Consider the following 22,506-nt stretch of genomic DNA (forward strand, 5'->3'; position numbering starts at 1 on the left):
GCGCCGGACTCGATTAGTCGTGCCTAAGGTCTTGACGACTTATTGGATGCTTTCGCTGGTCCAGGCGCCTTTAGTGTGCGGCTGCCAAGGCAGCCTCACTCTCTTCGGCGCGCAGAGATCGCTTGATATTTCCGTGCACTGTAATGATGCCATGTGGACCGGGCATCTTGAGTGTGAGGGAGGCGTAGTGTGGTATTGCATTAAAGCGAGCGAAAGCTTCGCGTCCGAGCAGTGCTTGATAGCCACTTTGAAACGGAGCGATGTGGAAAGTTAAATGCTCGCGACGGAAGTTATCGGGGGGGGGGGGGGGGGGCGAATATAACTTGTAGTAGGAGGGAGCCCGTACAAACGAGCCCCTGGGCCTGGCGTTACTCCTTTAAAGGTAGTATTGCTATGGCGAATTTGTGTTGGGTCTAACCCCATCCCGCGGATTGTATCCTGATATATTAGGTTTAGGCTACTGCCGCCATCCATCAAGACTCGTGTGAAGTGATATCTGCCAATTACTGGGTCTAATACCAGGGCAGCCCATCCTGCGTGCCGGATACTTGCTGAGTAATCGCGATGGTCGAAAGTGATCGGTTGAGACGACCAGTGGCAGGACTTCGCGGTGACAGGCACTTGGGTATATTTTTCTGGGAGTGCCGCATTGTTTTTTCCCTTAATCACGTGTAACACGTTTACTGTTTTGACTTCTGGTAGAAATTTCTTTTGTTCCCCCATGTCTTGCTTGGGGGGCTCGTCCTCGTCTTCACTTGGTGTATCCTCCCCCTTGTGTACGGCGTTGAGCTTGCCAGACTACTTGAAGACCCAACATTCTCTATGGGTATGATTAGCAGGTTTACCAGGGGTACTATGGATCTGACATACTTGGTCCAGAATTTTGTTGAGGCTAGACAGTTCATCCCTGGTGCCTTTAGGGGGCGGCTTTTGACCTGGCTGAGAGCTTTTGAATCCGGCATTTACTACCATGCTCTTCGTGCTATCTTCTTTATTCCGGCGTTTCTTATTGCTGTTTCGCCGTGATTTCCCGTTTTCGTCTCTAACTTCAGATGTACTGGGGTCGCTGGTGCTGCATCTCGCTAGCCAGCTGTCCTCACCCGCGCAAAAGCGGGTCATGAGGTTTGTTAATGCGACCATCATTCTCGGCTTATTTTGGCCGAGGTGTCTGGCGAGCCATTCGTCACGGACACTATGCTTGAAAGCTGCCAAGGCTTCGGCGTCCGGACAGTCGACAATCTGGTTCTTTTTAGTAAGAAACCTGTTCCAAAGCTTTCAGGCTGACTCTCCAGGCTGTTGAGTAATATGACTCAAATCGTCCGCATCCGGAGGTCGGACATAAGTCCCTTGAAAATTTGCCCGAAAGGCGTCTTCAAGATCTTCCCGACTTCCAATGGAGCTTTCGGGGAGGCCTTTGAGCCAGTGACGAGCTGGCCCTTTGAGCTTAAGGGGTAGGTACTTGATGGCGTGGAGATCATCTCCTCGAGCCATATGGATATGAAGGATGTAGTCCTCAATCCAGACCTCAGGGTCTGTTGTTCCGTCGTATGCCTCTATGTTTACGGGCTTGAATCCCTCTGGAAATTCGTGGTCCAGCACCTCATCGGTGAAACATAGGGGGTGTGCGACACCCCTGTAGCTGGGTGTACCGCGTTGTTCGGATGTTTGTTGTGTTGCGTTGTATGCTAGGGCGCGCTTGCATGGTCCATAGATGGATCTTGTTGCGCCGTCCTTTGGGTGCGAGCCCTCGCATGGGTTGCGTATTGTATTGTGAGCGGCGTTGTATGCCGCTCTGTGTTGGTAGAGGGGTCGTCTATCCGGCCAGGTGGCTGCTTTGATATTTGGTTGTGGGGGTTCTGAGGCCTCCTCATCGAATTCGGGTAGCAGCTTCCGCTTTGGGGCGATTGTCGCCGTACCTTGCTGCAGTGTTGAGTATTTTACTCCATCTGATTTGGAGTGTGTCTTGCGCGGCCTTGAGCCTTTGCTTCTGCTTTTTCAGACTCTTCGTGGTGGCAACAAGCCTTTTACGGGCAGTCTGCTGCTCCGGGTGTCTGTCCGGTGTTATGTCGTCCAGACCATTATCCTCGATAGGATTTGTTTGTTCGGTTTGATTATCCGGATTGCCGTTGTCCGGCAGCGGTTCGCCCTGCTCCAGCGCTGGGTCTGTGTGGTTGCTATTTCTGTCGAGGCGGGATTTGGGGTGGCGCTTGCGTTGCCGCTTTGACTGCTTTTCGAGGGAATAAGCCTTCGGTGCGTCCTTCCGCTCCTCGTCATCCTCTGCGTCCACCATGTATACGTCATATGACGAGGTGGCATTCCAGGGCCCAATAGGCACTAGTTCTTCATCATCTCCTTCATCGGTGTCCATACCATCGATGTCTTCGGAGTCGAAGTCGAGCATGTCGGTTAAGTCGTCGACAGTGGCTACAAAGTGGGTGGTGGGTGGGCTTTGAATTTCTTCATCGTCCGAATCCCAACCTTGCTGACTGTAGTCCGGCCAGGGCTCTCCTGATAAAGAGAGAGACTTCAGTGTCTTCAGAATATCGCCGAAAGGCGAGTGCTGAAAGATGTCCACAGCAGTAAACTCCATAATCGGCGCCCAATCGGATTCGATCGGCAGGGGCGCGGAGGGTTCGGAGTCCGGAGAGGAGTCCGGCTCCTTGGAGTCACGAGTCTTGCAGAGTGCGGGGCTGGTGTTCGGCTCAATCGCCATTGGGATCACGCCCCCGAGGCGGCGTCTAACCGTCCATCCTCGGTTGGCGCAGTTGGCTCCGAATTAAGGGTCGAAGCCGATACAGGTGCGGCCTCCAGGGCACTGTTCGGCGGCAGAGCTAGATCATGCTCATCGGGACAGTGCGGCGCGCTCGGCAGTGGCTCAAATCCGTCGAAGATCAAGTCCCCGCGGATGTCAGCCGTGTAGTTTAAACTTCCAAATCTGACCTGACGGCCGGGGGCGTAGCTTTCGATCTGCTCCAGATGACCAAGTGAATTGGCCCGCAGTGCGAAGCCGCCGAAGACGAAGATCTGTCCGGGGAGGAAGGTCTCACCCTGGACTGCATCGCTATTGATGATCGTAGGAGCCATCGAGCCTGACGGCGACGACACAGAGGAACTCTCAATGAAAGCACCAATGTCGGTGTCAGAACCGGCGGATCTCGGGTAGGGGGTCCCGAACTATGCGTCTAGGCCGGATGGTAACAGGAGGCAAGGGACACGAAGTTTTAGCCAGGTTCGGGCCCTCTCAATGGAGGTAAAACCCTACGTCCTGCTTGATTAGTATTGATGATATGGGTAGTACAAGAGTAGATCTACCACGAGATCAGAGAGGCTAAACCCTAGAAGCTAGCCTATGATATGATTGTTGTTCTGTATGTTGTCCTACAGACTAAAACCCTCCGGTTTATATAGACACCGGAGAGGGTTAGGGTTACACAAAGTCGGTTACAATGGTAGGAGATCTGAATATCCGCATCGCCAAGCTTGCCTTCCACGCCAAGGAAAGTCCCTTCCGGACACGGGACGAAGTCTTCAATCTTGTATCTTCATAGTCCAGGAGTCCGGCTATCCAAACACCCCCTAATCCAAGACTCCCTCACACATATAAAAACAAAGGCTCTTTATCAATGGGAGCAGCAAGAACCGGGGGCTCAGCCAACTGTTTCTTCAAGGCCTCAAACGCCTGATCAGCAGCATCACTTCAGACAAAGTGATTTGTCTTCTTCATCATCTGGTAAAGAGGACTAGCATTTTCACCTAGCTGGCTTATGAACAAGCTTAAGGCTGCAATACGACCCGCCAGACGCTGAACATCATTAATACATGCCGGTTTAGCCAGGGAGGTGATGGCCTTTATCTTCTCTAGGTTAGCTTCAATACCCCGTTCGGAAACCAGAAATCCTAAGAGCTTGCCTGCTGGTACACCAAAGACACACTTGGCCGGGTTAAGCATCATCTTGTAGACCAGGAGATTATCAAAGGTCTCTTTCAAGTCATCTATAAATGTTTCCTTCTTCATGGATTTCACCATAATATCATCCGCATAAGCATGGACATTGCGCCCAATCTGATCATGAAGGCAATTTTGCACACACCACTGGTAAGTCGCCTGGGCACTCTTGAGCCCAAAAGGCATAGACACATAACAAAAAGCTCCAAAGGGAGTGATGAAGGCTGTCTTCTCCTGGTCCTTAACTGCCATCTTGATCTGATGATAACCAGAATAAGCATCCAAAAAACTCGAACACTCACAACCCGCCGTAGCATCAATGATCTGATCAATACGGGGGAGAGCAAAGGGATCAGCCAGACAAGCCTTGTTTAAGTCTGTGTAATCCACACACATACGCCAAGTACTGCTACCTCTTGAGCATGCGTTGGTTTTCCCCTTGAAGAGGAAAGGGTGATGCAGCAAAGTAGCGTAAGTATTCCCCTCAGTTTTTGAGAACCAAGGTATCAATCCAGTAGGAGATTACACGCAAGTCACCTAGTACCTGCACAAACAATCAAGAACCTTGAAACCAATGCAATAAAGGGGTTGTCAATCCCTTCGCGGCCACTTGCAAAAGTGAGATCTGGTAAAGATAATAAGATAAATACTTTTGGTATTTTTGTTGTATAGATTGAAAAGTAAAGATTACAAAATAAAATAAATAATTAACTAGAATTGTAGATCGGAAACTTATATGATATAAAATAGACCCGGGGGCCATAGGTTTCACTAGTGGCTTCTCTCATGATAGCATGTATTACGGTGGGTGAACAAATTACTACCAAGCAATTGATAGAAGAGCACATAGTTATGAGAATATCTAGGAATGATTATGAAATATAGGCATCACGTCCGTGTTAAGTAGACCGAAATGATTCTGCATCTACTACTATTACTCCACACATCGACCGCTATCCAGCATGCATCTAGAGTATTAAGTTCATAAGAACAGAGTAATGCTTTAGGCAAGATGACATGATGTAGAGGGATAAACTCAAGCAATATGATATAAACCCCATCTTTTTATCCTCGATTGCAACAATACAATACGTGCCTTGCTGCCCCTACTCTCATTGGGAAAGGACATCGCAAGATTGAACCCAAAGCTAAGCACTTCTCCCATTGCAAGAAAGATCAATCTAGTAGGACAAACTAAACCAATAATTCGAAGAGACTTGCAAAGATATCAAATCATGCATATAAGAATTCAGAGAAGAACCAAATATTGTTCATAGATAAACTTGATCATAAATCGACAATTCATCGGATCTCGGCAAACACACCGCAAAAGAATATTACATCGAATAGATCTCCAAGAACATCGAGGAGAACTTTGTATTGAAGATCAAAGACAGAGAAGAAGTCATCTAACTAATAACTATGGACCCGAAGGTCTGTGGTAAACTACTCACACATCATCGAAGAGGCTATGGTGTTGATGTAGAAGCCCTCCATGATCGATTCCCCCTCCGGCAGATCGCCTAAAAGGGTCCCCAGATGGGATCTCATGGGTATAGAAGGTTGCGGCAGTGGAAAAGTGGTTTCGTGGCTCTCTTGGATGTTTTTAGGGTATAAGGGTATATATATATATATAGGCGAAAGAAGTACGTCGGTGGATCTCCATGGGGCCCACGAGGGTGTGGGCGCACCCCCTGCCACGTGGAAGCTTCACGAACTTCCAGACTTGTACTCCAAGTCTCCTGAGTGGCGTTTGTTCCAAGAAAGATCCTCACGAAGGTTTCATTCCGTTTGGATTCCGTTTGATATTCCTTTTCTGCGAAACACTGAAATAGGAAAAAAACAGAAACTGACACTGGGCCTCTGGTTAATAGGTTAGTCCCAAAAAATAATATAAAAGTGCATATTAAAGCCCATTAAACATCCAAAACAGATAATATAATAGCATGGAACAATCAAAAATTATAGATACGTTGGAGATGTATCAGTACCGTTTTTCTTAAGTACCACCACCGGGTTAGCCAACCACTCCGGATGAAAAACTTCAACAATAAACCCAGCCACCAAAAGCCGGGCTACTTCTTCACCAATGGCCTTGCGCCTCTCTTCATTGAAACGGCGAAGGAATTGCTTGACCGGTTTAAACTTCGATTCAATATTGAGAGTGTGCTCGGCGAGTTCCCTTGGTACACTTGGCATGTCTGAAGGTTTACATGCAAAGATGTCCCGATTCTCACGGGTGAACTCGATGAGCGTGCTTTCCTATTTCAGATCCAGATTAGCATTGATACTAAACTTCTTGGATGAATCGCCAGGAACGAAATCAACTAGCTTAGTGTCATCCGCCGTCTTAAACTTCAACAGGGGGTCATGCTCTGTGGTTGGCTTCTTCAAAGATGTCATGTCCGTCGGGTCAACATTATCCTTGTAAAATTCAATTCTTCTGTTGCACAGACAGACTCAGCATAAGCAGCATCGCCATCCTCACACTCCAAGGATATCTTCTGGCTTCCATGCACTGTGATGATGCACTTGTGACCCGGCATCTTAAGCTGCAAATAAACATAACAATGCCTTGTCATGAACTTAGCATAAGCTGGCCGCCTGAACAGAGCATGATAAGGGCTTTTGATTTTAACCACCTCAAAAGTTAATGTCTCGGATCTGGAATCATGATCATCTCCAAAGGCAATTTTCAAACATATTTTGCCCACTGGATACGCCGACTTACTAGGCACCACGCCGTGAAAAACAGTGTTTGACGGCTTAAGATCTTTGTCAGTCAAGCTCATACGACGAAAAGTTTCATAATACAGAATATTGATGTTGCTGCCCCCATCCATGAGTACCTTAGTGAATTTGTACCCTCCGACCTGAGGTGCCACCACCAGCGCCAAATGACCCGGATTATCAACCCGGGGCGGGTGATCCTCATGACTCCAAAGAATAGGGTGTTCAGACCATTGCAATTAACGGGGAATCGCCAGCTCAACTGCGTTCACTGCCCTTTTATGGAGCTTCTGATCCCGCTTGCATAAACTTGTGGTGAAAATGTGGTACTGTCCACCATTCAACTGCTTTGGATTACTCTGATAACCAGACTACTGCTGATTCCCTTGACCAGACTGCTGATTAAAGCCACCTTGATTGCTTTGGCCCTGGAATCCAGAGTTTGAGCCACCACCACCAAAGCCTGGTCCATGAGAGCCGGATCCTAAACCGCCGTTCGGGTCATGGTTATTTTGAAAAAGATTCAAAGCCTTGAACTCCTTCATGATAAAGCAATCCTTCCACAGATGAGCGGTCGGCTTCTCGTGTGTACCGTGCCTCGTACAAGGCTGATTCATCACCGCTTCAAGGTCAAATTTTGATCCTCCAGGCTGGGCCAGCCTTCCTTTGCGACGCTGATTATTATTCTGTGCACTGGTGTTAGCAACAAAGTCTAAATTGCCATCGGCCTTATGCTTACTGTTGGTGTCAAAACCGGCGGATCTCGGGTAGGGGGTCCCAAACTGTGCGTCTAAGGCGGATGGTAACAGGAGGCAGGGGACACGATGTTTTACCCAGGTTTGGGCCCTCTTGATGGAGGTAAAACCCTACGTCCTGCTTGATTTATTCTTGATGATATGAGTATTACAAGAGTTGATCTACCACGAGATCGGAGAGGCTAAACCCTAGAAGCTAGCCTATGGTATGATTGTATGTTGTCCTACGGACTAAAAACCCTCCGGCTTATATAGACACCGGAGGGGGCTAGGGTTACACAAGGTCGGTTACAAAGGAGGAGATATACATATCCATACTGCCTAGATTGCCTTCCACGCCAAGTAGAGTCCCATCCGGACACGGGACGAAGTCTTCAATCTTGTATCTTCGTAGTCCAACAGTCCGGCCAAAGGATATAATCCGGCTGTCCGGAGACCCCCTAATCCAGGACTCCCTCAGTAGCCCCCGAACCAGGCTTCAATGACGACAAGTCCGGCGCGCAGTGTTGTCTTCGGCATTGCAAGGCGGGTTCTTCTCCAAATTCCAAACGTTTGTTAAGCAGTGTCCCGTCCCATAAATGTTTGGACCTCTTGGCTTCTGCGCCCAATAAGGGCTATCTCCCACGCGTCGAATGAATACGAGGCACCAGGGCATTTTTACATTCGCCCCCCTAGCCAGATAAATAAATTGTCTATTAAAAGGATGGGGATTCTCATATCCGATCCATACCATCCTCCCCCAGCGAGAATCCATCAGAGCGTGATCCAGAAAGATCCATTCCAGCATGGCCGACCTCCGCAGCTCCTCCTCCCGCCCCCGTAGCCCTAAGCCCGGTGATTGGGAGAGGTGTTCAGTCCCACACAGTTGATTAATCGAACTACAGACTAAGGGATTTCTCCCTCCAGCATACATGGTGCCCGTTCGAGCCGGGCTTGCCACCTACAATGGCGGGGAGCAAGCGGAGAGCTTCCCCAGTCCCTCTACGGGGGAGCGGGTCTGCCTTGTTCCTTATTTATTAAGGGGACTCGGATTTCCAATTCATCCGTTCCTCCGCGGGCTCCTGGAGTTCTACGGCCTCCAATTACACAATTTCACCCCTGCCTCCATCTTACACATCGCCGGCTATGTTTCTCTCTGCGAGTTGTTCCTAGGCTACGAGGCTCATTTCGAGCTGTGGAAAAGGCTATTTTGCCTCGTCCCTCGCACACAGAGGGGGTCACTTTATCAAGTGGGCGGAGCCGAAATATGACGCATCGCCGGAACCGGATACATGTCTGGTACCCCGAAGAAGTCGTCCGAAGACTGGCCTTCGGAATGGTTTTATATGGAGGACGTTCCCCTTCCGGACCCTGTTCGGCGAGGTCTTCCTGAGTTCAGCAATGCTCCTCTAAAGAAACGCCGAAGTTGGCGCCCACGGAGCCCCCGAGAGGAAGACAATGGAGAAGTCCTTTACCTGATGAACCGGATTAAAGCACTGGCTCAATCAGGATTGACAGTAATCGAAGTTATGTCGATTTGCATAATGCGGGGAGTGCAACCACTTCAATATCGAGGGCACCCCTTGTGGTGTTTTAACGGGGCGGATGACGCCACCCGTTGCGGGCGTAAGGGTCCGGACAATGCTGCCGCTTTAGCAAAAATTATGTCCGTATTGTTCAAGGGAGAGGAAGAGGAATTCATCTGCGTCAAGCCACGGGATGGATTCTCCATGTACAATCCTCCAAGCTGGGTGAGTTATATCTCCTTACTCCCATTCTTTCCCGCACTCTTTGTCGTAGGTATTCACCTTGCCATTTTGCAGCAGGAAATGCGAAAAGCCATAAAGGAGGTCAGCAGCCCCTCCCCACAACCAGAGGACCCTGACCAGGCCCTCGACTCCAGACTCGAAGAAGATCCAGTCATATTCGTGGAGCTGATAGACCGGCAGTTCTATCAGTTAAGCTGCGATGATGCCATGGTGGCCATTATGACCGACTATCCCGGACTGCTTCCTGCATCGCACGTAAGAAAAACCAAAAATCCCAACTCCAAAAACTAGGATCCCCTTTTAGACACTTCACCTACCATATACATATGGCGTTTTTACAGGGAAGGCATTCAGGACGCCCTACCGAACCCGCAGCAACTCGCCAACAAGAGGCACCGAGGCCGGGCAGGCCAAAAAGGAAGGCGGTCAGGACGGAGACGCCGACGCAAATGTATAACAGAAACCCCGCTCCGTGGTTGTCGTCTTTCTCAAAATGTAATGACACCCGTGTTTTTTTAACAGAAAAAACGCTCGTCGGAATATGTCCGGTGATGTTGCTAATCACGCTTCCACCAGTCGGGCGCCAAGACCGGACATAGAGGCGGAAGCCGATATGGGGCGGGCGTCGGATAATCCCCCTACAGAGGATGCGGATAGATTATCCGCCACAAATTCAGAAGTGGAAAGCGCCATGAATCATAGGCGCCGCCGGGCCGTACTCTGCGACGCTTGTTTCTCACCAGAGGCATTTGATGCCTTCAATTCTGGAGAGGCGTACCTCCGTGCTGCTCAAGATGGTCTAGCCAGAGCCACGGATCAGTATGTAAAGGATGTACGGGTAAGTAAATCTGACGATTATATGTATCAGTAGCCCCTGAGACTTGAAGCAGTTAGCAGAACTGATATTGTGCAGGTTCTTACAGAGAAGAATACTCGGCTGTCACAGGAGCTGGAGGAATGCAAGACCCAACTGCGGGCCGCTGTTGCCGCATTGAAGGAACCGAAAAAGTCCCCCGCTAATAACATTTACTTTGAAGAATGATGGTTACCATATAGTGTGTGGCGTGGATGCAGATCTAACAATAGATGTTGCAGATGAATCCGAAGAAAATTCGGAGGACCAGCATGTCGTGCGACAGCTAAAGGCTGGCGAAGGCGTGCTGACTGAGGTCAGGCGGGAGAAAAACAATCTCCAAGACGCCAATACCAAGTTGAGTGTAGAACTGAAAGACGTTCGAGCCCAGCTTGCAGACTCCGAGAAGGAGAATAAGCGGCTTCGACGCGGCATTGTCAGTAAGTGCTTGAACGAATCCTTTTGAAGGAGTTTGGCGAAGAAGCCGACTAACAGTGTTATGTATGTAGGTATGCTGACGGGTCGTCCTGCGGAGGAAATGCCCGGGTCTGCGGGTGATCTTCTATCCGAGCTCTCACAACTGCACGAACAAGTTCAGTAGGTGATGCAAGGTGTTGCCCAGGCCTTGTGGCCATCCGTCTCCCTGCCAGAAGGCGTTGCAGAGCTTACGGAGAAGCTCAAGGGAGCACGGCGGCGCTTCTAATTATGGAAGATATCGGCATGCCGTCAAGGTGCCAGGGAAGCCTGGGCCATGGTGAAGACGCGGTATACCAAAGCTGACCCAAATCACATGGCCGAGGTCGGACCTGTGGGGCCCGACGGAAAAGAGATCCTCGTTAGCTTAGTTTATGGGCAAGTAGAATTAGCCACAAAGTATTCCCAACAGGATTGTAGGCTAGACCGCCTGTTGGATGGTATAGAAGAGGAATTTACTCAGTCTGCATGACTATGTAATTAAAGTGACATGTATAATGCCTTCAAGCCGGATTGTAGATCATTTGTCATGGCGGACCTTTTCGCTTCAACCTCAGGACCCGATAGTCCGGAGTGTATCCGAATACCCACTCAGTTATATAAGAACCGGGGTATGCGTGGAGACCAGGCGTAGGGGTCATTAGTGCTTGAACAGACAAGTGCCCAACTAGTTATGTTATATTACATGGGTAGTAAGAAACATCTTCCAGGGAGAATAGTTCCGTTAAGGGTTCCTTTCCCTGGGTACCCATGCCCTAAAGTGCATGTCCGGACTGCGATAGGAAACGCAGGAAAAAAACATCTGGGGGCACATATGGAAAATAAATAAAAATCATCTTTTGTTCACTGACCGAATATTCCCTTAAGAACGCTAGCTTTCGGCTTCACCCAGTCTGAGGTACACATCCGGCTGACCCGGCAGTAACAATCGCAGAGGTGCTCCCCTTATGCCCTAGCCGAATTAACGGGAACGTAGGGCATAAATACAAGAGCCAGGCAACCCAGCTTGGCCAAAACTTAAGTCATATCGATGCATATAATGGCAAAAAAAGGTACATGCATAAGTATAACACATGTGCGGGGCATGAGGCCCAGATAAATAATTAAGCTTCTGTGAAAGAAGCCCCCATGTATGATGAGTGCGGCTAGCGCATCTATAATGTGCAAGCGAGGCACAAGTTGGCCCTTGAAGGCCTAGAGAAAGAATAAAAGAAAGAAAGAAAAACAAGACAGATGATGTATATGCAAAAATGGACAGAGGAAGGAGACGAACATAGAGTCCAGCGCTAGGCGTAGAATCTTCGGAGCCTGGCCGCATTCCATGGGTTTGGCTCGAGTCAATTATTCAATGCATCCCGCAGACGGTACGCTCCACCGGTCAGAACTTGGTCAATAATGGAGGGACCTTCCCATTTGGGCTCGAGCTTGTTTTTTTTCTTATCCGGCAGGCGTAGAACTAGTTCGCCAACATTATAAGTTTTGGCACGTACTTCTCTGCTTTGGTATTTGCGAGCCTATTGCTGATAAAATGCGGAACGGGTTTTTGCCATGTCGCGCTCCTCCTCCAGGGTGTCCAGACTGTCCTGCCTATCGAGCTCGGCTTCTCTTTCTTCATACATGCGCACTCGAGGTGAGTCATGAATTATGTCACAGGGCAAGACTGCCTCTGCGCCGTACACCATAAAAAAGGGTGTATATCCGGTACTACGATTCGGCGTGGTCCGCGGCCCCCAGAGTACGGAGTCGAGCTCCTCTACCCAGTGCGTGTTAGACTCCATTAAGGACCGCACTAATCTGGGTTTAATGCCGCTCATTATAAGACCATTTGCTCGCTCAACTTGGCCATTGGTTTGTGGGTGATAGACTGAAGCATACTCGAGCTTGATGCCCATTTTGCTGCACTAGAGTTTTACCTCATCGGCCGTGAAGTTCGTGCCGTTGTCAGTGATGATGTTGTGGGGGACGCCATAACGGTGTACGACCCCGGATATGAAGTCTATCACCGGTCCGGATTTGGCTGTTTTAACAGGTTTGGCTTCTATCCATTTGGTGAATTTATCCACCATGACCAGTAAGTATTTTTTCTTGTGGGTTCCCCCTTTAAGGGGTCCAACCATGTCAAGCCCCCAGACCACAAAGGGCCATGTAATGGGGATTGTTTGGAGGGCGGTGGGTGGCATGTGGCTTTGATTTGCAAAAAGCTGGCAACCGGCGCAACGTTAGACCAAGTCCTGTGCGTCTGCCCGGGCCGTCGGCCAATAGAATCCTGTACGGAAGGCCTTGCTTACAAGAGCCCGGGCTGCGGCATGGTGGCCGCCGAGTCCGGCGTGAATTTCTGCCAAAAGGTTCCGCCCTTCCTCTTCGGAGATGCACCTTTGAAGGACTCTGATAGTGCTTTTTTATATAGTTCTCCCTCATGGACCCTGTAGGCCTTAGATCGCTGCACTATGCAGTGTGCCTCATTTTGGTCCTCCGGAAGTTCCTGCCTAGTTAGGTAGGCCAGGAATGGTTCTGTCCACGAGGCTATGATAGCCATTATTACATGGGCTGGAGGTGTTGTTTCGGTGGCAGAGCCTCCGATTACGTCAGAGTGTTCGGTATCGAGTGTTGTGGCCGGGTCCGGACTAATATTGCTGGTGTCCCCCTCCCATACCACGGATGGCTTAAACAACCTCTCTAAAAAGATGTTGGGGGACCGCATCGCGTTTTGCGCCGATGCGGGCGAGGATACCCGCCGCTTGATTGTTTTCCCGAGCCACATAGTGAAATTCGAGCCCCTCGAACCGAGATGACATCTTTAGGACGGTGTTACGATAGGCCGCCATCTTCGGATCCTTGGCATCAAAGTCTCCATTTATTTGGGATATTGCAAGGTTCGGATCCCCACGCACCTCCAGGCGCTGAATGCCCATGGAAACTGCCATCCGAAGACCATGTAACAGGGCTTCGTATTCGGCTGCATTATTGGAGTCTGTATATAGTATCTGCAGTACGTATTGAACTATATCTCCGGTTGGGGACGTCAGGACGACGCCAGCCCCCAGTCCAGCCAGCATTTAGGAGCCGTCGAAGTGCATAATCCAATTGGAGTATGCGCCGTACTCTTTAGGGAGTTCGGCTTCCGTCCATTCGGCGACAAAGTCGGCATATACTTGCGATTTAATGGCTCGCCGAGGTTTGTATGTTATTTCGAACGGGATGAGCTCAATGGCCCATTTGGCAATCCGGTCTGTGGCGTCGCGGTTGTTTATAACATCATTGAGTGGCACCTCCGAGGCTACTATAATCGAACACTCTTGAAAGTAGTGTCGCAGTTTCTGGGATGCCATGAATACCGCATAGGCTATCTTTTGATAATGTGGGTACCGTGATTTGCATGGAGTGAGGACAGTGGATACATAATATACCGGCTTTTGAAGAGGGAATTTATGTCCGTCCGCTTCTTGTTCTACGACGAGCATTGCGCTTACAACTTGATGAGTTGCCGCAATGTATAGTAGCATTGGTTCGTCGATGTTTGGCGCGGCCAGGATTGGGTTGGTTGCCAGTATGGCTTTTATTTCTTCCAATCCGGTTGTGGCAGCGTCCGTCCACTCGAAGTGTTCGGTGCGCCGAAGGAGGCGATAAAGGGGTAATGCCTTTTCTCCTAAGCGGGAGATAAAGCGGCTTAGAGCCGCCACACATCTAGCTAACTTCTGGATTTGCTTGAGGTCTATTGGGATAGCCAACTGTGACAAAGCTTGGATTTTGGCCGGATTAGCTTCAATACCTCTACTGGAGACAATGAAACCCAGGAGCTTTCCAGCTGGTACACCGAAAATGCATTTTTCCGGATTGAGCTTGATGTCGTATGTTCGGAGGTTGTCGAATGTGAGCCTCAAGTCGTCTATCAAAGAGTCGACGTGTTTGGTTTTGACGACCACATCATCTACGTATGCCTCTACTGTTTTGCCGATTTGTTTCTCCAGACATGTCTGAATCATGCGCTGATATGTTGCACCGGTGTTTTGAGCCCAAAAGGCATTGTGTTGAAACAGAAGGGACCGTATGGTATGATGAATGTCGTTGCGGCTTGGTCAGACTCCGCCATCTTGATTTGGTGGTAACCGGAGTATGCGTCGAGGAAACACAATGACTCGTGTCCTGTAGTAGCATCAATAATTTGATCAATGCGGGGGAGGGGGAAGGGATCCTTTGGGCAAGCTTTATTGAGGTCCTTGAAATCGACACAAAGGCGCCAAGATTTATCCTTCTTTGGTACCATCACCAGGTTTGCTAGCCAGTCCGGGTGTTTTATTTCTCTGATGAATCCGGCCTCCAATAACTTGGCTAGTTCCTCTCCCATGGCATGTCTCTTAGGTTCGGAGAAACGCCGAAGAGCCTGCTTGACCGGCTTGAATCCCTTTAGGATATTGAGGCTATGCTCGGCCAGCCTGCGTGGAATTCCTGGCATGTCTGAGGGATGCCAGGTGAATATGTCCCAATTCTCACGAGGAACTCTCGTAGTGCGGCGTCCACGGCGGGGTTTAACTGTGCCCCGATGGAGGCTGTTTTTGTAGGGTCCGTTGGGTGGACTTGGAATTTGACTATTTCATCCGCTGGTTTAAAAGAGGTGTACTTGGATCTCTTGTCGAGTATCACGCTGTCCCTGTCCACTGTGGAGCGTAGCGTGGTTAATTCCTTGGCCGAGAGGGCTTTGGATAATGCCTCGAGGGCCAGTGTGACTGTTTTGTTTTCGGTGCAGAGTGCTGTGTCCGGATCACTGGCGAGAGTGGTGATTCCGTTGGTCCCGGGCATTTTGAGCTTCATGTACCCATAATGGGGTACGGCTTGGAAGATCGTGAACACCTCACGTCCTAAAAGGGCGTGGTATCCACTGCTGAACGGGGCCACTTGAAATGTAATTTCTTCGGACCTATACTTCTCTGGCGTACCGAATACCACATCTAGTGTGATTTTCCCAGCGCATCGTGCTTCCCGACTGGGTATGATTCCTCTGAAGGTTGTGCTACTTTGCAGAATGCGCTTCCAGTCTATTTCCATTTTTTGAAGAGTTTCCTCATAGATGAGGTTTAATCCGTTGTCGCCGTCCATGAGTACTTTGGTGAGTCGAAAACCGTCCATGATTGGCCTGAGGACCAGTGCGGCTGGTGCTCGGGCTGTTCGGAATTTAGGTTCGTCACTTGCATTGAAGGTAATAGCCGTGTCACTCCATGGATTTATTGCTGCTATGTTGCAGATTTCGGCAATGCTGCGGAGTGTTCGCTTGCACCTATTATTTGACGCGAAGGTCTCAAAGACTGTTAATACCGTATTGTTATCCACGGGATGGTGCTCTGTGGCATTTGGGATAAGAAGATCCTCACCACTTTTGGCCACCTGCCGGAGTATCCAACATGCTATAAGGCTGTGTGTTGGTATTGTATCCGCTGTGCTATGAATTTTGCAGGGTCCGGTAAGCCATCCCTCCAATACGGTTCCGTGCCCTGTAGAGGGTTTTTGCTTCTTTGTAATGAACCCGGGTGTCTTATGATAGTGCACCCTTTTACCTCAGACTGGGTGCATATTTGGAGCCGGATTTCCCAAAATTTTGTTTCGGTTTTCCAGGCACTTTCCATCACACAGTACTTTCGTACTATGGACGCCAAGTCGGCGAAGCGTGATATGTCATGGCGACTTATGGCATTAAGGATTCCCTTGTCCGTGCAGTTATTGCAGAAAAGTGAGACTGTGTCTTCCTCGTGGAAGTCCTTAACCTTGTTCATCACAAGGAGGAATCTGGCCCAATAATGATGTACTATTTCATGGGGCTCTTGCCTGATGTGGGAAAGATCGTTTATGTCTGGGTGGGTGGGTGGATTTGAGTCCGGACCCCTACCCGATCTGAGACCCAGGGGCCGAGGGGTTTCCGATCTTGGAAGTTTGGATTCCGGTATGTTGCCCGATGAGTCTGGCCCGCTGCCTGACTCTAGGTTCAGCGTTTGGGTGATGTCCTCCCGTAAACGGGTATCCGGCTCGGAGAGCTCAGGAATTCGGACATAGTTAGTCCTCAAGATAGAGGAAGAATCACCGCATTGTTCCTCCACCACCGCAACATGATGGGTGACAGGTAGAGAGTTAATCTCCCTTCGATCGGGTTTAAGCCTAATCCGATCATAGTCCTTAGCGAGTCCCAAGGCGGCGATGCGATCCAAGAGTTCATTTAGGGAAGAGAGCTCCATTGGATCCATCTGCTCGGTGAATTCCAAGCCGACGTGGAGGCTGTTTTTGATGACCCCGACAAGTCATCGTTGGTGCAGCGGCCGAACAGGCGGTCATGACGAAACTACCTAGCCGGAGAGTTTCGCCGACAGCCAGAGCTCCCCCGGCGGTAATGTTGTTTTTAACAACGAGATGAGGCATCCTTCCTTACAGCGACGTCACAGAGGAACTCTCAATGAAAGCACCAATGTCGGTGTCAAAACTGGCGGATCTCGGGTAGGGGGTCCCGAACTGTGCGTCTAAGGCGGATGGTAACAGGAGGCAGGGGACACGATGTTTTACCCAGGTTCGGGCCCTCTTGATGGAGGTAAAACCCTACGTCCTGCTTGATTTATTCTTGATGATATGAGTATTACAAGAGTTGATCTACCAGGAGATAGGAGAGGCTAAACCCTAGAAGCTAGCCTATGGTATGATTGTATGTTGTCCTACGGACTAAAAACCCTCTGGCTTATATAGACACCAGAGGGGGCTAGGGTTACACAAGGTCAGTTACAAAGGAGGAGATATACATATCCGTACTGCCTAGCTTGCCTTCCACGCCAAGTAGAGTCCCATCCAGACACGGGACGAAGTCTTCAATCTTGTATCTTCGTAGTCCAACAGTCCGGCCAAAGGATATAATCCGGCTGTCCGGAGACCCCCTAATCCAGGACTCCCTCATTTACCATTACCACCTTGGCTTGCCGTATTATACCGCTGCCCCTTTGTATTACCGCTCTTCTTCCCCTTATCAGCCTTCTCTTCATCAGATTCAGGGTCTTTGGTACTATCAGAGTCAGCATACTTGACAAGAGCCACCATGAGCTCCTCCATGTCATTGCAGTGGCGCTTAAGGTGTCCAAGCTTCTGCTTGAGGGGGAGGAAACGACAATTTTTCTCCAACATTAAAACCATTGAGTCAATGTTGATGCTGTCTGACGAGTGTATAATAATTGACATCTGGCATACCCAGTGGTTGTTGACTCGCCCTCACCTTGGACACAAGAATCCAAATTCAGGATTGACATAGGTTGCTTTCATGTGTCTTTGAAATTTTGGATAAAACGGGCCTTCAACTCTGCCCATGACCCAATGGAGTTGGCGGGCAGCCCTTTCAACCAAGTGCGAGCCGGCCCGTCCAACATCATGGTGAAATACTTAGCACACGCGGCATCGCTAACATCCAGCATCTCCATGGCCATCTCATAATTTTCAATCCAAGCTTCAGGGGGTTGATCTGCTGTGTAATTAGGCACCTTGCGAGGACCCTTGAAATCTTTGGGTAAACGCTCGTTACCAGAGCCGACACTAAACATGGGACACCCAAGGTTCTAGAGATCATGCCTGCCTCCACCGAAGCTAATGGATAAGCCGGGGAGTGTTGATGAGCCGCCAGCTCGGCCTCCCGATGCTCTCTGCCCTGATCCACCAGAGTCCGAGCATTGGCATCACCGCGTGCCGGGTCATGTCCACGAGGCTGGTTACGGCGTTGTTCACTGCTTGAAACCGCCGGTGAGTCAATGTGCCTACTGTAACTCTGGCTTGGACGAGGGGTTGAGTGAATCTGCTCGTGACTGTAAGAATAAGCCGCCTGTTGAGCCACTGCTGTCTGAAGAAGTTCTCTGGCCCTCCGTGTCTCTATCACTGTTGGAGACTCGCCTTCAACCGGTAGAGCCGCCAATCGTGTTGCCGCAGCAATCATATTGTCCAACGGGTTAGAATAATGACCTGGAGGTGTCGGAACATGCTAAGGCGGAGTATTACTCAAACGTGGCAGGTCCATTGCCCGTGGCTGAACCGGCGCTCCGGTCCCAGGTGCTTCGACCACCCGGTTTACCACCGACAGGTCACTGGTCCCTGCTCCAGGCACGTTGAAGAGGTTCCTCGGCTCATAAACCGGGGGTAGATGACTCCGGTGCCTCCTCCTCATAACCTCATTTGAAGCGTTCTGCGTAAGCCGGAAGGAATCTGCTTGGATCCGCTGTGCTTGGGCATCCAAAACAACCCGCTCTGCAGCCATCCTAGTGTTCTCAGCCGCCAGCTCTTCCTTGGCTTGAGCTATCTCCTCTCCCAATTTTGCCAGATCCACCTTGTGCTGTTCCTGGTTATCCGTGGTTACCTCTACCCCCATCAGAGTTGCCAGAGCCTCCAATAACTCTGTGAGAATTTGAGCCGGCGGGCGTGCAGAACTACCAACACCAGCCGCTGCCGCAGCCATTGAGCTGGTGGTCATGGCCGCGGTGGTTGTTGAACCAAGCGTTGGTTGTGTACCGGCCATGAAGATCACAACCCTATTCGGCGGCTCGTAGGGGTCCGAAATACTGTCACCATTGGAACAACCCCCAAGCCGGCCATCTTGCAGTTGATACAATGAATTAGTCTCGCCTGTGGACAACTCACCATCAAAGTAGATGGTCGTCTCACCGCTAGACACGGATCCTTCTTCAACTTCCGCCCCATGGATGAAACCAACAAAGGCATGCTTCCCGGCGGGTTGAACTTGGGCAGGTCATGCACGCTGAGCCGTCTCGATGACGTCGGTGCAGATGTCCGGCTCAGGGCCCGGTTCACCAATCTTGCTGATGAAGACATGGATTCCGCCGAAGGGGACCCGGTACCCATACTCGATTGAGCCGAACTCGGGGCCCCAGCCTGCATTGTCAATGTAGAGCTTGCTGCGATGACTCTTGGTCATCCGACCCACAACGTATCCCTTGATCCCTTTGAAGTTGCCCTTCAAGAACTCGAAACCACCGCGCGCTGGCCCCACAGTGGGCGCCAACTATCATGGAATTGTCACGGCAAATGTCCTAGCAGAGGGACTTAATCGCAGGGCCATCGCAGCTAGGTTAGCTTAAAGGGGTTAAACAAGACAAAGGACACAGAGAGTTTATACTAGTTTGGCCCCTTAAGGTAAAGGCCTACTCTAGTTTGGGATTGTATTGCTAGGGTTTTGATTACCAGGGAGCGAATCCGCTTGACCTAGTTCTCGATCTCTTGTTTCTTGCCCTAAGCCACCACCATGTCGTCCCTTTATATACATAGGTTGACGCCCGGTGGTTCACAAAGTCCCAGCCGGCTCATACACAACGTGTCCGGCTTGGTGACTAACTACACATGCCTTACAATACAAGTCATATATACATGGCGGTTCATCCTCCCGGGCCTTAAGTCTCTTCTGGGCCTTGGACCGTTAATAGGCTCATATGATTCACCATCTTCATTGGTAAACCACCAGTGGTATGACCCGGCTCCTCCTGGGCGGTTCATACCCAATAGTCATATCCCCAACAGGTCATATTGGTGTAAAGCGCATGAAGGAACTCCATGCAGATGGACTTTTGAAATTACTTGATTATGAATCATTTGATGCTTGCGAACCATGCCTCATGGGCAAGATGACTAAAACTCTGTTCTCCGTAACAATGGAGCGAGCCACTGACTTACTGGAAATAATACATACTGATGTATGCGGTCCGATGAGTGTTGAGGCTTGCAGCGGGTATCGTTGTTTTCTGACCTTCACAAATGATTTGAGCAGATATGGGTATATCTACTTAATGAAACACCAGTCTAAAAAATTTGAAAAGTTCAAAGAATTTCAGAGTGAAGTGGAGAATCATTGTAACAATAAAATAAAGTTTCTACGATATGATCGCGGAGGCAAATATTTGAGTTACAAGTTTGGCCTTCATTTAAAACAATGTGGAATAGTTTCACAACTCACGCCACCTGGAACAGCACAGCGTAATGGTGTGTCTGAACATCGTGACAGTACTTTATTAGATATGGTGCGATCTATGATGTCTCTTACCGATTTACCACTATCGTTTTGGGGTTATGCAATAGAGACAGTTGCATTCATGTTAAATAGGGCGCCGTCTAAATCCATTGAGACGACACCGTATGAACTATGGTTTGGCAAGAAACCAAAGTTGTCGTTTCTTAAAGTTTGGGGTTGCGATGCTTATGTGAAAAAGTTTCAAACTGATAAGCTCGAACCCAAATCGGAGAAGTGCCTCTTCATAGGATACCCAAAAGAAAATTTTGGGTACACCTTCTATCACAGATCCGAAGGCAAGATTTTTGTTGCTAAGAATGGATCCTTTCTAGAGAAGGAGTTTCTCTCGAAAGAAGTGAGTGGGAGGAAAGTAGAACTTGATGAGGTAATTGTACGTTATCTCGAATTGGAAAGTAGCTCACCACAGAAATCAGTTCCCGTGGTGCCTACAGCAACTAGAGAGGAAGCTAATGATAATGATCATGAAACTTTAGATCAAGTTACTACCGAACCTCGTAGGTCAACTAGAGCACGTTCCGCAACAGAGTGGTACGGTAATCCTGTTCTGGAAGTCATGTTACTAGACCATGACGAACCTACGAACTATGAGGAAGTGATGATGAGCCCATATTCCAATAAATGGCTTGAGGCCATGAAATCTGAGATAGGATCCATGTATGAGAACAAAGTGTGGACTTTGGTGGACTTGCCCAATGATCGGTAAGCCAATGAGAATAAATGGATCTTTAAGAGGAAGACAGAAGCAGATGGTAGTGTTACTATCTACAAAGCTTGACTTATCGCAAAAGGTTTTCGACAAGTTCAAGGTGTTGACTACGATGAGATTTTCTCACTCGTAGCGGTGCTTAAGTCTGTCTGAATCATGTTAGCAATTGCCACATTATATGAAATCTGGCAAACGGATGTCAAAACTGCATTCCTTAATGGATTTCTTAAAGAAGAGTTGTATATGCTGCAACCAGAAGGTTCTGTCGATCCTAAAGGTGCTAACAAAGTGTGCAAACTCCAGCGATCCATCTATGGACTGGTGCAAGCATCTCGGAGTTGGAATATACGCTTTGATGAGGTGATCAAAGCATATGGTTTTATACAGACTTATGGTGAAGCCTGTATTTACAAGAAAGTGGGTGGGAGCACTACAACCTTTCTGATAAGTATATGTGAATGACATATTGTTGACCGAAAATGATGTAGAATTTTCTGAAAAGCATAAAGGAGTGTTTGAAAAGAGTTTTTTCAAATAAAGACCTCGGTGAAGCTGCTTATATATTAGGCATCAAGATCTATAGAGATAGATCAAGACACTTAATAGGACTTTCACAAAGCACATACCTTGATAAAGTTTTTGAAGCAGTTCAAAATGGACCAGTCAAAGAAAGGGTTCTTGCCTATGTTACAAGGTGTGAAGTTGAGTAAGACTCAAAACCCGATCACAACAGAATATAGAGAGAATGAAAGTCATTCCCTATGCCTCAGTCATAGGTTCTATAAAGTATGTCATGTTGTGTACTAGACCTGTTGTGTGCCTTGCCATGAGTTTGGCAAGGGGGCACAATAGTGATCTAGGAGTAGATCACTGGACAGCGGTCAAAATTATCCTTAGGTACCTAAAGAGGAATAAGGAAATATTTCTTGATTATGGAGGTGATAAAGAGTTTGTCATAAAGAGTTATGTCGATGTAAGCTTTGACACTGATCTAGATGACTCTTAGTCTTGATCTGGATACATATTGAAAGTGGGAGAAATTAGCTAGAGTAGCTCCATGCAGAGCATTCTAGACATAGAAATTTGTAAAAATACATACGGATCTGAATGTGGCAGACCCGTTGACTAAACTTCTCTCACAAGCAAAACATGATCACACCTTAGTACTCTTTGGGTGTTAATCACATAGCGATGTGAACTAGATTATTGACTCTAGTAAACCCTTTGGGTGTTGGTCACACGGCGATAT

Source organism: Triticum aestivum, chromosome 3A (assembly GCF_018294505.1).
Source record: "Triticum aestivum cultivar Chinese Spring chromosome 3A, IWGSC CS RefSeq v2.1, whole genome shotgun sequence".
Lineage (NCBI taxonomy): Eukaryota > Viridiplantae > Streptophyta > Magnoliopsida > Poales > Poaceae > Triticum > Triticum aestivum.